The sequence below is a fragment of the Bactrocera neohumeralis genome, unplaced genomic scaffold (assembly GCF_024586455.1).
Source record: "Bactrocera neohumeralis isolate Rockhampton unplaced genomic scaffold, APGP_CSIRO_Bneo_wtdbg2-racon-allhic-juicebox.fasta_v2 cluster10, whole genome shotgun sequence".
In the NCBI taxonomy this organism is placed as follows: domain Eukaryota; kingdom Metazoa; phylum Arthropoda; class Insecta; order Diptera; family Tephritidae; genus Bactrocera; species Bactrocera neohumeralis.
This window is the reverse complement of record NW_026089623.1, coordinates 3959965-3970273: the sequence shown is the minus strand read 5'-3', so window position 1 is coordinate 3970273 and position 10309 is coordinate 3959965. Positions and strand designations below refer to the sequence as shown.

The 10309-nt window shown below is 34.5% G+C and overlaps 1 non-coding gene and 1 pseudogene across 1 annotated transcript; one reads left to right on the top strand and one right to left on the bottom strand.

The window, feature by feature from the left end:
• Window positions 1-391: 391 nt before the first annotated feature.
• Window positions 392-476, bottom strand: LOC126765608 (small nucleolar RNA U3; annotated as a pseudogene).
• A 6461-nt stretch (window positions 477-6937) lies between these two features.
• Window positions 6938-7141, top strand: LOC126765613 (small nucleolar RNA U3). Its single transcript, XR_007668500.1, has one exon. It is a non-coding gene; the product is annotated as a small nucleolar RNA U3 (small nucleolar RNA).
• The last annotated feature ends 3168 nt before the right edge of the window (window positions 7142-10309 follow it).

Sequence of the window (10309 nt, the reverse complement as noted above, 5' to 3'; positions counted from 1 at the left end):
CCAAATTAAAATTATTGGTAATAATATTTCAAAAACTTACGAATACAAACCGTTTTATGTTTTCTGTCTGTCAATTGAAAACAAATACATTCAGAAGAAAACTCACCACCGAGAAATCTAAGAACAGAGCTGCTTTTTATTAATAAGAACTCACTACATAAAGAATATCTGACTATCAGTAAATGATATTTTTATGGGCGAAACATGACACACTATGGCGTTTAAATCAAATATTAGTAAATATATGTCATTAATAAATAATTTCCTTTTATATTAAGCAACAATATTTATAGTTTTTGTTATTTAATAGAACAAATTTGCTAAGTATTTACTGCTTCAATATATACAGCACTGTGTTGCTACCTCTGAAAATCCAAGATGGCCGCTATTCACCCCTCAGAAAGCTACCACGAAAAGGTTATCTACTGTATATACTGTGGACTAACTACAGAAATGATCCTGTAAAGTATAGCCTTAATTTTTCAACGGCCAACGCAGAGTATTTCAACCAAAAGATACGCAAAATAGTTGAGAATTCCCAGAGATGAAAGACAAACGAAAGAAAAAGAAGCATAACTTCAATAATGCACAAGCATACAAACATACATATGCGCACACATGTGAATATGTCACCAACCAAAAATTTAAACATTGTTCTACAAAAACAACAATAGCATAAGCATGGCAACATTGTGTTGTTGGTAGAAAAGCCGAGTTGTGCCGAAAGAAACGAACAAACGATCGCCGATTGTCACCGCTTCGCTTGCTGCTCGAACATCTTCGCAGACAAGGCTGCGTTAGATTCATATTGAGCAAGGTTGCGCAACCTGAATCTATCGCAACCTCTTCCGAACTCGTATAAGAAGTATAACTTCAAAAATAAAATCTAAAACTCTATGATAATCTAGATAAACTTTTAAAATATCCCTATAAATAACATACAAAGGGGGAGACACTGTCTACGTAAAAACAGATAGGCGTAAAAAACAAGCTATAAAATACAATAAACATAAAATTGCAGCAAAAGAAAATAAAATAAAATCGTATGACATTATTTTGTTATAATTTTCTTCAATAATAGTTATCTGTATGTAGAATTATGCGGTTGCTTTTTTATATTGTTTTGATATAAAACTAACTTTGAATATAAATTTATGAATACAATAAAATTTAAAATATTATTTACAAACTTGAATTTGTCAATAATGAATTCAAATAAAAGTTGGTTGAATTCATTTCAGATTTTCTGAGAAATTTGCATATGCATTTAATTTTACGACTTTTTTAGTGTTGTACGCAGAGTTATGCGGACAAGTCAGAGAACTTAAAACATAGAGAAGGTGCAGGTTCGATGTCGAACATTTTATAGAATTGAAGTACGGAATTCACCTCACAACCACATAATTCACGCTGTGAAATATTATCATTTTTAACAGTTCTTCACATACTCAAACAGAATATGAAGAGAAATTAATATACTTCTGTATGCATGCTCCTTATGATACTCCCAACCACAGCATTGTGATATTTTCATGCTTCAATTTTTGCTTTGAACCAGGCAATCGCAATGTATGCAAATCTGTATGCTTTTGCGTTTTGGCGTCGGCATTTCCACATTGGCATGTAAAAATAATTATATGAGTATAATTTTGAATGAATGCGTGCATAGTAATATTTATAGCCAATTTGGACTTACATATCTAATAATTTTATTTGATTTTTACATAATATACTATACTAATAAATATTTTTGTATTATGTTTCTTACTAATAGAAATTTAATTTATCACAACAATATATAAATACATCGTATATTATATTAATCTTAAGTATCTGCACATGCTCATATGAATGTATGTATAAGCATGTGCGCGTTCAGAAATTCAAATCATGATTTTATCACTTATCAATATATTATATGTGCGCGCATTGATCTGCCTGTTCATACATTCATATATACTTATAATGTATGTACATGTATCTGTATACATTGCAAAATCGTGAAAAATTATATAAAAAATAATTTTAAATAAAGTTTTATTTCAAATAAATTATATTTATTTCGAGTATTACAAAATGAAGATGTGCCAAATGAACTTCATTTCTTCAAAGAAAATTGATGGCCTTCATGAAATATACGTATTCGCATTATTTCGTTATCATTTCCATATTTGTACCAATAGAATTTCTATAGCATATACATATGTATATTATTTCTTCAGATGGTTTCCTTTGTTTTGGGAGCAGAACCAAAACTTTCCACGAGTCGGGGAACACCTCTTCCTTTATACAAGCGTTGTACATTTTTGAGCTTATAGCTTCCTTCAGGGCTCTATTAGGTATGTCATCTAATCCGGTTGCTTTGTTGTTTTTTATTTTCTTTACTATGGCCAGGAGCTCCTCTTCTGTGACTAATGGTGGTGACTCTGCAGCTTCGTTTCGTCGATTGGCATAGGAAATCTGATCGTGTTTCAGGAATAGATGCATAATATAGATAAATCTTTAGGTTGTTGCTGCTTATTTTTAAATGTTGACATACAGATTTTGTAAGCAGTTCCCCAAGGGTCAAGGTTTGCTTTTTCACAGATCTTCTCAAAACATGATTTTTTGCTTCGTGTAGTTGCAGACTTCAGCTTCTTGTGGCTTTTTAATTCTTTTCTAAGTCTATTTTCATTCGTTTCAATGTGGTTACGCTGCAGACGTCGTCTAGCTGAGTGACAAAACTTTCTCAGAGTGGCAATTTCCTCATTCCACCAATATACCGGGCGCCGCTTGTTGTGATGAGTTGTTCTACGCTTTGTCGCGTCGCATGCTGCGACCAGTTCCTTTCGCACAGTCGATACCAGATGGGCGGCGTCGTCCTCTGGTGCTCTTGATGCACTCCAGACTAGCTGAAACAGGTCTGCATCGAACACCTGTTGCTTCCAGCTTCGCTTTCGGGAAGTGTATCTGCTGAGGGGTTCCGGCTCTGGGGTGTACGAAATTTGTGCTATAATGGCCATATGATCACTATTTGTGTACATATTTGACACTGTTGACTTAATGTGCCTGCTGAGTGAATCATTTGCGAACATATGGATCCTTGCGTCAATTATGGATCCTTTGCTTCCTTTTTGGTATGTGTTTTGCGTTCCACTCTTTATTATTGTTAAATTCGTTTGACTTAAGAATTCTTGAATTAGGCGCCCGCGATGGTTTGTATATATGCTGCCCCATGCAGTCAACCATGCATTAAAATCCCCCACTATTACAATTGGAGCTTTGCCTCTGGTTTCTAAAGACAGTCTTAAGAGGAAATCTTCAAATTCTGTAATTGCTGCGCTGTGAAGAGCATAGCAACTTACAAAATATATCCCTCGTATATTCGCCCGTGTAAAACAGTTATGAGCTTCTCTGGAACTGGTCTTAAAAGGCTGTCCTTTGCAGGACCATATTGCTGCCTTGCCGGTTTTGTCTGCAATCCATGTGGTTTCCGGACGCTGGGAGTATTGCTCACTTAGTATGGCGACATCAATGTTATCTTCTGTAACTGTCTGATCTAGCAAATCCTGTGCTGCTGCGCAATGATTTAAATTTAACTGTATTATCCTCATTTTCTTAGAGACTTCTTCATCTCCAGGTACTTGGGGCAAGTCATGCTCAATACTGAGTGTTCCCCTTTGCAGAGCATGCAGCTCGAAAAGTTGGGGCATACCTTTGCTAAATGACCCGCGGTTCCACAACGTGTGCATTGAGAAGATCTGTCTGTCAAACTGCAGCAGTTACGCGCCATGTGACCCAGGTGGAAACACTTATAGCATCTGGGAATAGGCGAGTACTCTCGAAGGCGACAGATCGACCACCCTATCTTAACTTTGCCCAGATTTAGTGCAGCTTTAGCATCCTGAGCACGTAGGCATACAAGCGCTATCTGGGTTTTTCTCATACTTTTGACGCTTGATTTCTCCAGGTTTTGGAGTCCACACTCTTTTTTTAGCGCCTCGCAGATTTCTTCAGGTGTAGTAATTTCGTCTAAATCCTTACAAACTATTGTGACGCTATGAGTTTTTGGCTGTATCAGCGCCATTCCACCCACCGCTCCCTCTAAGAGGGGTTTGGAATGATTCGGCTCTCTTGTCCGCCTGATTTTTTAGCTCAATCAGTAGGTCTCCTTTCAGCGTTTTTCGTATGTATGACACGTTTGATTCCAGCTCTTCAAGACCGCTGTCGCTTTTTATCTTCCGGAGAATATCAGCACACGACGCACCTTCCTTTTTCGTTATTATGATGGCGTCCGGTTTCGCTCTTATTTTCTTTTGAATCGGCTTCCTATTTTTAACAACATCCATCCATCTTTCACATTTATGTTGACCCGTAATATCTATTACTTTCTTGACCTCTCTGGTCATTTGTTACACCTTTTCAATAGCCTTTTTTGGTTTTTTTGTGGGGGGTAGTTCTCCCGATGCTTCTCGCAGCCTCTTTGGGGTGATCAACTCTTTAGAAATATGAGAAAGCTGTGTTGCTTTCTCAGGCATAATTTGCTTCTCCGGTTTCTCAGTTTTGTTATATAAGCTCATTATGGTACTCAATAAATCGCGCATAGCCTGGTTTACGTGCCTTTGACTAGCCATCATATTTTCCAACTCTTTTATTTTGCAACCCAGCTTTTTAAAATAGTTGGATGATTCATTATTTAGAGATGTCTCTTCACTTTTGCTTGCCCGGTCAGCAGTTTCGTCACTAAATGTTGATCCAGCAGCAGTGGATTCCTCATTTCGGCCGTTAGGGGGCGGAATTTTAGAATTACTCCGAAAAGGATTCTCTGGTGTACGCCCCATACTATTCTCAAAGGCCATACCTCAGTGAGAAAATAGTTGGGTACACCTGTCAATGAGTACGTTCAATCCCTGCTGCTAAAACCTAATTTATATTATAAACCAAAAGCAGAACGAAAAGGAGAAAAAAGCGAAAAGGCGAAAACGGAAAACAGCTGATTTATCAAAACAAAGCGGCAAATTAAAAAATTAGCGCACGTTTGATTCGCTGTTAGTAGGGGAAATAATAAAATATAACTAAAAAAATTTGGAAATTTGCCACGAAGGGGCAGGTATTTGGAAATAAATTTTTTTTAAATTAAATTGTACTTATCAATTTCTTTAGGTTTTGTACCCACTTGGATCGTCCGGAATTCCGGCAAATCCCAAGCCAAACCAAGTGTGATTTCACTATTAAAAACTAGGATTATTCCACGAACAATCAAAGAGCTCCAAAAAACACATCCACTTCACTCAACACTAAAAAACCATCCATTATGTGTACGCATATGTAAGTATGTTTGTATGCTTGTGCATTATTTGTTCGGCAATGTATACAAATATATGTACATACATTATAAGTATATATGAATGTATGAACAGGCAGATCAATGTGCGCACATGTAATATATTGATAAGTGATAAAATCATGATTTGAATTTCTGAACGCGCACATGCTTATACATACATTCATATGAGCATGTGCAGATACTTAAGATTAATATAATATACGATGTATTTATATATTGTTGTGATAAATTAAATTTCTATTAGTAAGAAACATAATACAAAAATATTTATTAGTATAGTATATTATGTAAAAATCAAATAAAATTATTAGATATGTAAGTCCAAATTGGCTATTTACAAAATTATTTATAGTATAGTATATTATGTAAAAATCAAATAAATTATTAGATATGTAAGTCCAAATTCTATTAAATATTTATATGCACGCATTCATTCAAAATTATACTCATATAATTATTTTTACATGCCAATGTGGAAATGCCGACGCCAAAACGCAAAAGCATACAGATTTGCATACATTGCGATTGCCTGGTTCAAAGCAAAAATTGAAGCATGAAAATATCACAATGCTGTGGTTGGGAGTATAATAAGGAGCATGCATACATAAGTATATTAATTTCTCTTCATATTCTGTTTGAGTATGTGAAGAACTGTTAAAAATGATAACATTTCACAGCGTGAATTATGTGGTAGTGAGGTGAATTCCGTACTTCAATTCTATAAAATGTTCGACATCGAACCTGCACCTTCTCTATGTTTTAAGTTCTCTGACTTGTCCGCATAACTCTGCGTACAGCACTAAAAAAGTCGTAAAATTAAATGCATATGCAAATTTCTCAGAAAATCTGAAATGAATTCAACCAACTTTTATTTGAATTCATTATTGACAAATTCAAGTTTGTAAATAATATTGTAAATTTCATTGTATTCATTAATTTATATTCAAAGTTAGTTTTATATCAAAACAATATAAAAAAGCAACCGCATAATTCTACATACAGATAACTATTATTGAAGAAAATTATAACAAAATAATGTCATACGATTTTATTTTATTTTCTTTTGCTGCAATTTTATGTTTATTGTATTTTATAGTTTGTTTTTTACGCCTATCTGTTTTTACGTAGACAGTGTCTCCCCCTTTGTATGTTATTTATAGGGATATTTTAAAAGTTTATCTAGATTATCATAGAGTTTTAAATTTTATTTTTGAAGTTATACTTCTTATACGAGTTCGGAAAAGGTTGCGATAGATTCAGGTTGCGCAACCTTGCTCAATATGAATCTAACGCAACCTTGTCTGCGAAGATGTTCGAGCAGCAAGCGAAGCGGTGACAATCGGCGATCGTTTGTTCGTTTCTTTCGGCACAGCTCGGCTTTTCTACCAACAACACAATGTTGCCATGCTTATGCTGTTGTTGTTTTTGTAGAACAATGTTTAAATTTTTGGTTGGTGACATATTCACATGTCTGCGCATATGTATGTTTGTATGCTTGTGCATTATTGAAGTTATGCTTCTTTTTCTTTCGTTTGTCTTTCATCTCTGGGAATTCTCAACTATTTTGCGTATCTTTTGGTTGAAATACTCTGCGTTGGCCGTTGAAAAATTAAGGCTATACTTTACAGCATCATTTCTGTAGTTAGTCTTCATTTACATTTTTTGGAAATCGACCCGCGATGACGAGGTATATCGTTTTATCTGACAGCGTGAGGTTTAAGAAGTTCATTTCTGATTTTTGTCTTGTGGCATATTAGAAATGATGTTTCTTCGAAAATCGTTCGCTTACAACGGATAAAACGACTTCTGAGTGGTGATTTTAATGAATAAATTCCTTTTGATTGAAATGCTCTGCGTTGGCCGTTGAAAAGTTAAGACTATACTTCTCAGGATCATTCATTCCTTTCATTTCTTCAAAGAAATTAATGACCTTTAGAAATATGCATATTTGCATTATTTCGTTGTCATTTCCATATTCGTAGCAATAGAATTTTTATGGTATAAGTAAAGTAATGGCCGCCGATTGTCACCCCTTGCCGCTGTAGCAGCTTCGCCTACAAACATGCGTAAATATGTATGTATGTATACGTATGATCGGGAATACATATCAACGCAGATTTTTGCGAGAAGCACTAGAAAGTTGTGCAATTTATGATTTTTGGCTTTTGCGAAAAGACGACTTGTTGGCAAAGGCATGCTCGGGGAGATGTTACGGCCTCTGTTACAGATTTAATATAAAATTAATGTACAATGTACATACATACATACATACATATATACTACGTGCACACCCTTACCTTTTATTGTCTCCAAATTTTTAATTTCTTTCGATTATTCATACGTCGGATATTTTAAACGCTACGATCGAAAAATAGAAACAATTTAATATCACCCATATTGATATATTTCACGCTAAACTTAGATTTACTAATATATTTGCTGCGTTCATAACGCGCAGTTGGGAATCTTAGGTAAAAGCATTTTCACACGAGCATGCTGAAACATGTTTGCCAAACCAACACATTGTGCACTGCTCTACTAAATTGCATTTGCATGCTTTCACTTGAATCATTTTAACATACACTTATCACTTTACATTCCAAATTCAAATAATTTTTAAATAATCCTCAAAAAATAAATGATTAATTTATTAACTTTTAATTCAAACTTTGATCGATCACGTACCGAAAAACTGACTATCAAACAGAAAATGTTAACGAACATGAAAATGATTAACATTCGGTCATTATTACTTATAATTTTCTGCAATGATTTTCTCCAGCTACGATCGAACAATATAAACAATTTAATATCACATATTTAACTTTTCGATCACGTACCGACGCGCACTTACCGACACACGACTATCAAACAGTGAATGTTAGCGAGCATAAATTAAATTGTATTAACATTCGGTCATTCAGTTGCACTTATAATTTTCTGCAATGATTTTCTCCTGCTTCGTGATAACGAGACAACAACTGACTTTGTTGTATGCTCAAAACAGTAAATTCTTAACGATTACAGGTGATCAATGGGTTTGCAGTAACATAAAAAACGAACATATTAATTTTTTTTTTTGTATGGGATTATTACACAATTCCAAATAGTTTATTAACATCAATGCTAATGTGAATGCTTTGTTTTATGATAACTGAAAACAACTGCTTTATTAATCACAGCTGAAATTTTCATTTACAAACTTTTTTAATTATTTAAAGAAGAACTTTATCTTATTCTCTAAAGAAATCATATTTCTTTTAAGATTGAACATGAGCAAATCAAATACAATAATAATAACCCATAATAAGAATCAATTACACGATTGTTTTGCTTCATTTGAAGTCGGGGTTAGGCCACTGCTTTTATTTCGAACACAGTTGTACATATATGGATGTTTCAACATAACCTAAAATTGTTATAAACTTTATATTACAAATTCTTTCATATTTTAAATTTATTAGAATTATTTGAAAAATTCAATATTAACAAGTAAGGAAGGGCTAAGTTCGGGTGTCACCGAACATTTTATACTCTCGCATGATAAAGTGATAATCGAGATACCGTTATTAGCAACTTTTTTGCGAGAGTATAAAAATGATGCCCTCTGAATTACATGAAAATATCTGAGAGATTTACCGATATTTTCGGTGAAAAATTAGGTTATGTTAGGTTAGGCACTGAGTTCTTCGTGTTCGATATCAGGGACCTTGAAAAGTTATAGTCCGATCACGACAATTTTTCCACAAGGGATACCTCAGCTCAAATACCGTATTTGTGTAAAGTTTTATTCCGCTATCATCATTGGTTCCTAATGTATATATTATACAGAGAAGGCATCAGATGGAATTCAAAATAGCGTTATATTGGAAGAAGGCGTGGTTGTGAACCGATTTCATCCATATTTCGTACATGTCATCAAGGTGTTAAGAAAATATTATATACCAAATTTCATTGAAATCGGTCGAGTAGTTCCTGAGATATGGTTTTTGGTCCATAAGTGGGCGAGGCCACGCCCATTTTCAATTTTTAAAAAAGCCTGTGTGCAGCTTCCTTCTGCCATTTCTTTCGTAAAATTTAGTGTTTCTGACGTTTTTTGTTAGTCGGTTAACGCACTTTTAGTGATTTTCAACATAACCTTTGTATGGGAGGTGGGCGTGGTTATTATCCGATTTCTTCCATTTTTGAACTGTATATGAAAATGCCTGAAGGAAACGACTCTATAGAGTTTGGTTGACATAGCTATAGTAGTTTCCGAGATATGTACAAAAAACTTAGTAGGGGGCGGGGCCACGCCCACTTTTCAAAAAAAAAATTACGTCCAAATATGCCCCTCCCTAATGCGATCCTTTGTGCCAAATTTCACTTTAATATCTTTATTTATGGCTTAGTTATGACACTTTATAGGTTTTCGGTTTTCGCCATTTTGTGGGCGTGGCAGTGGGCCGATTTTGCCCATCTTCGAACTTAACCTTCTTATGGAGCCAAGAAATTGAACGTGTACCAAGTTTCATCATGATATCTCAATTTTTACTCAAGTTACAGCTTGCACGGACGGACGGACAGACGGACGGACGGACAGACAGACATCCGGATTTCAACTCTACTCGTCACCCTGATCACTTTGGTATACATAACCCTATATCTGACTCTTTTAGTTTTAGGACTTAGAAACATCCGTTATGTGAACAAAACTATAATATTCTCTTTGGCAACTTTGTTTGCGAGAGTATAAAAACTGTTAAAAACTGCTAGAGTTGTTTGTTTGTTCAAGAAAAGTTCTAGGACCCTTCGTCTGTTCACACAATTATACAAATATAAATATGTATTTATAGATAACATATATATGTATGTATGTATATACGACTATAAACAGATTTAATATAAAATTAATGTACATATGTACATACATACATACATATATACTACGTGCACACCCTTACCTTTTATTGTCTCCAAATTTTTAATTTCTTTCGATTATTC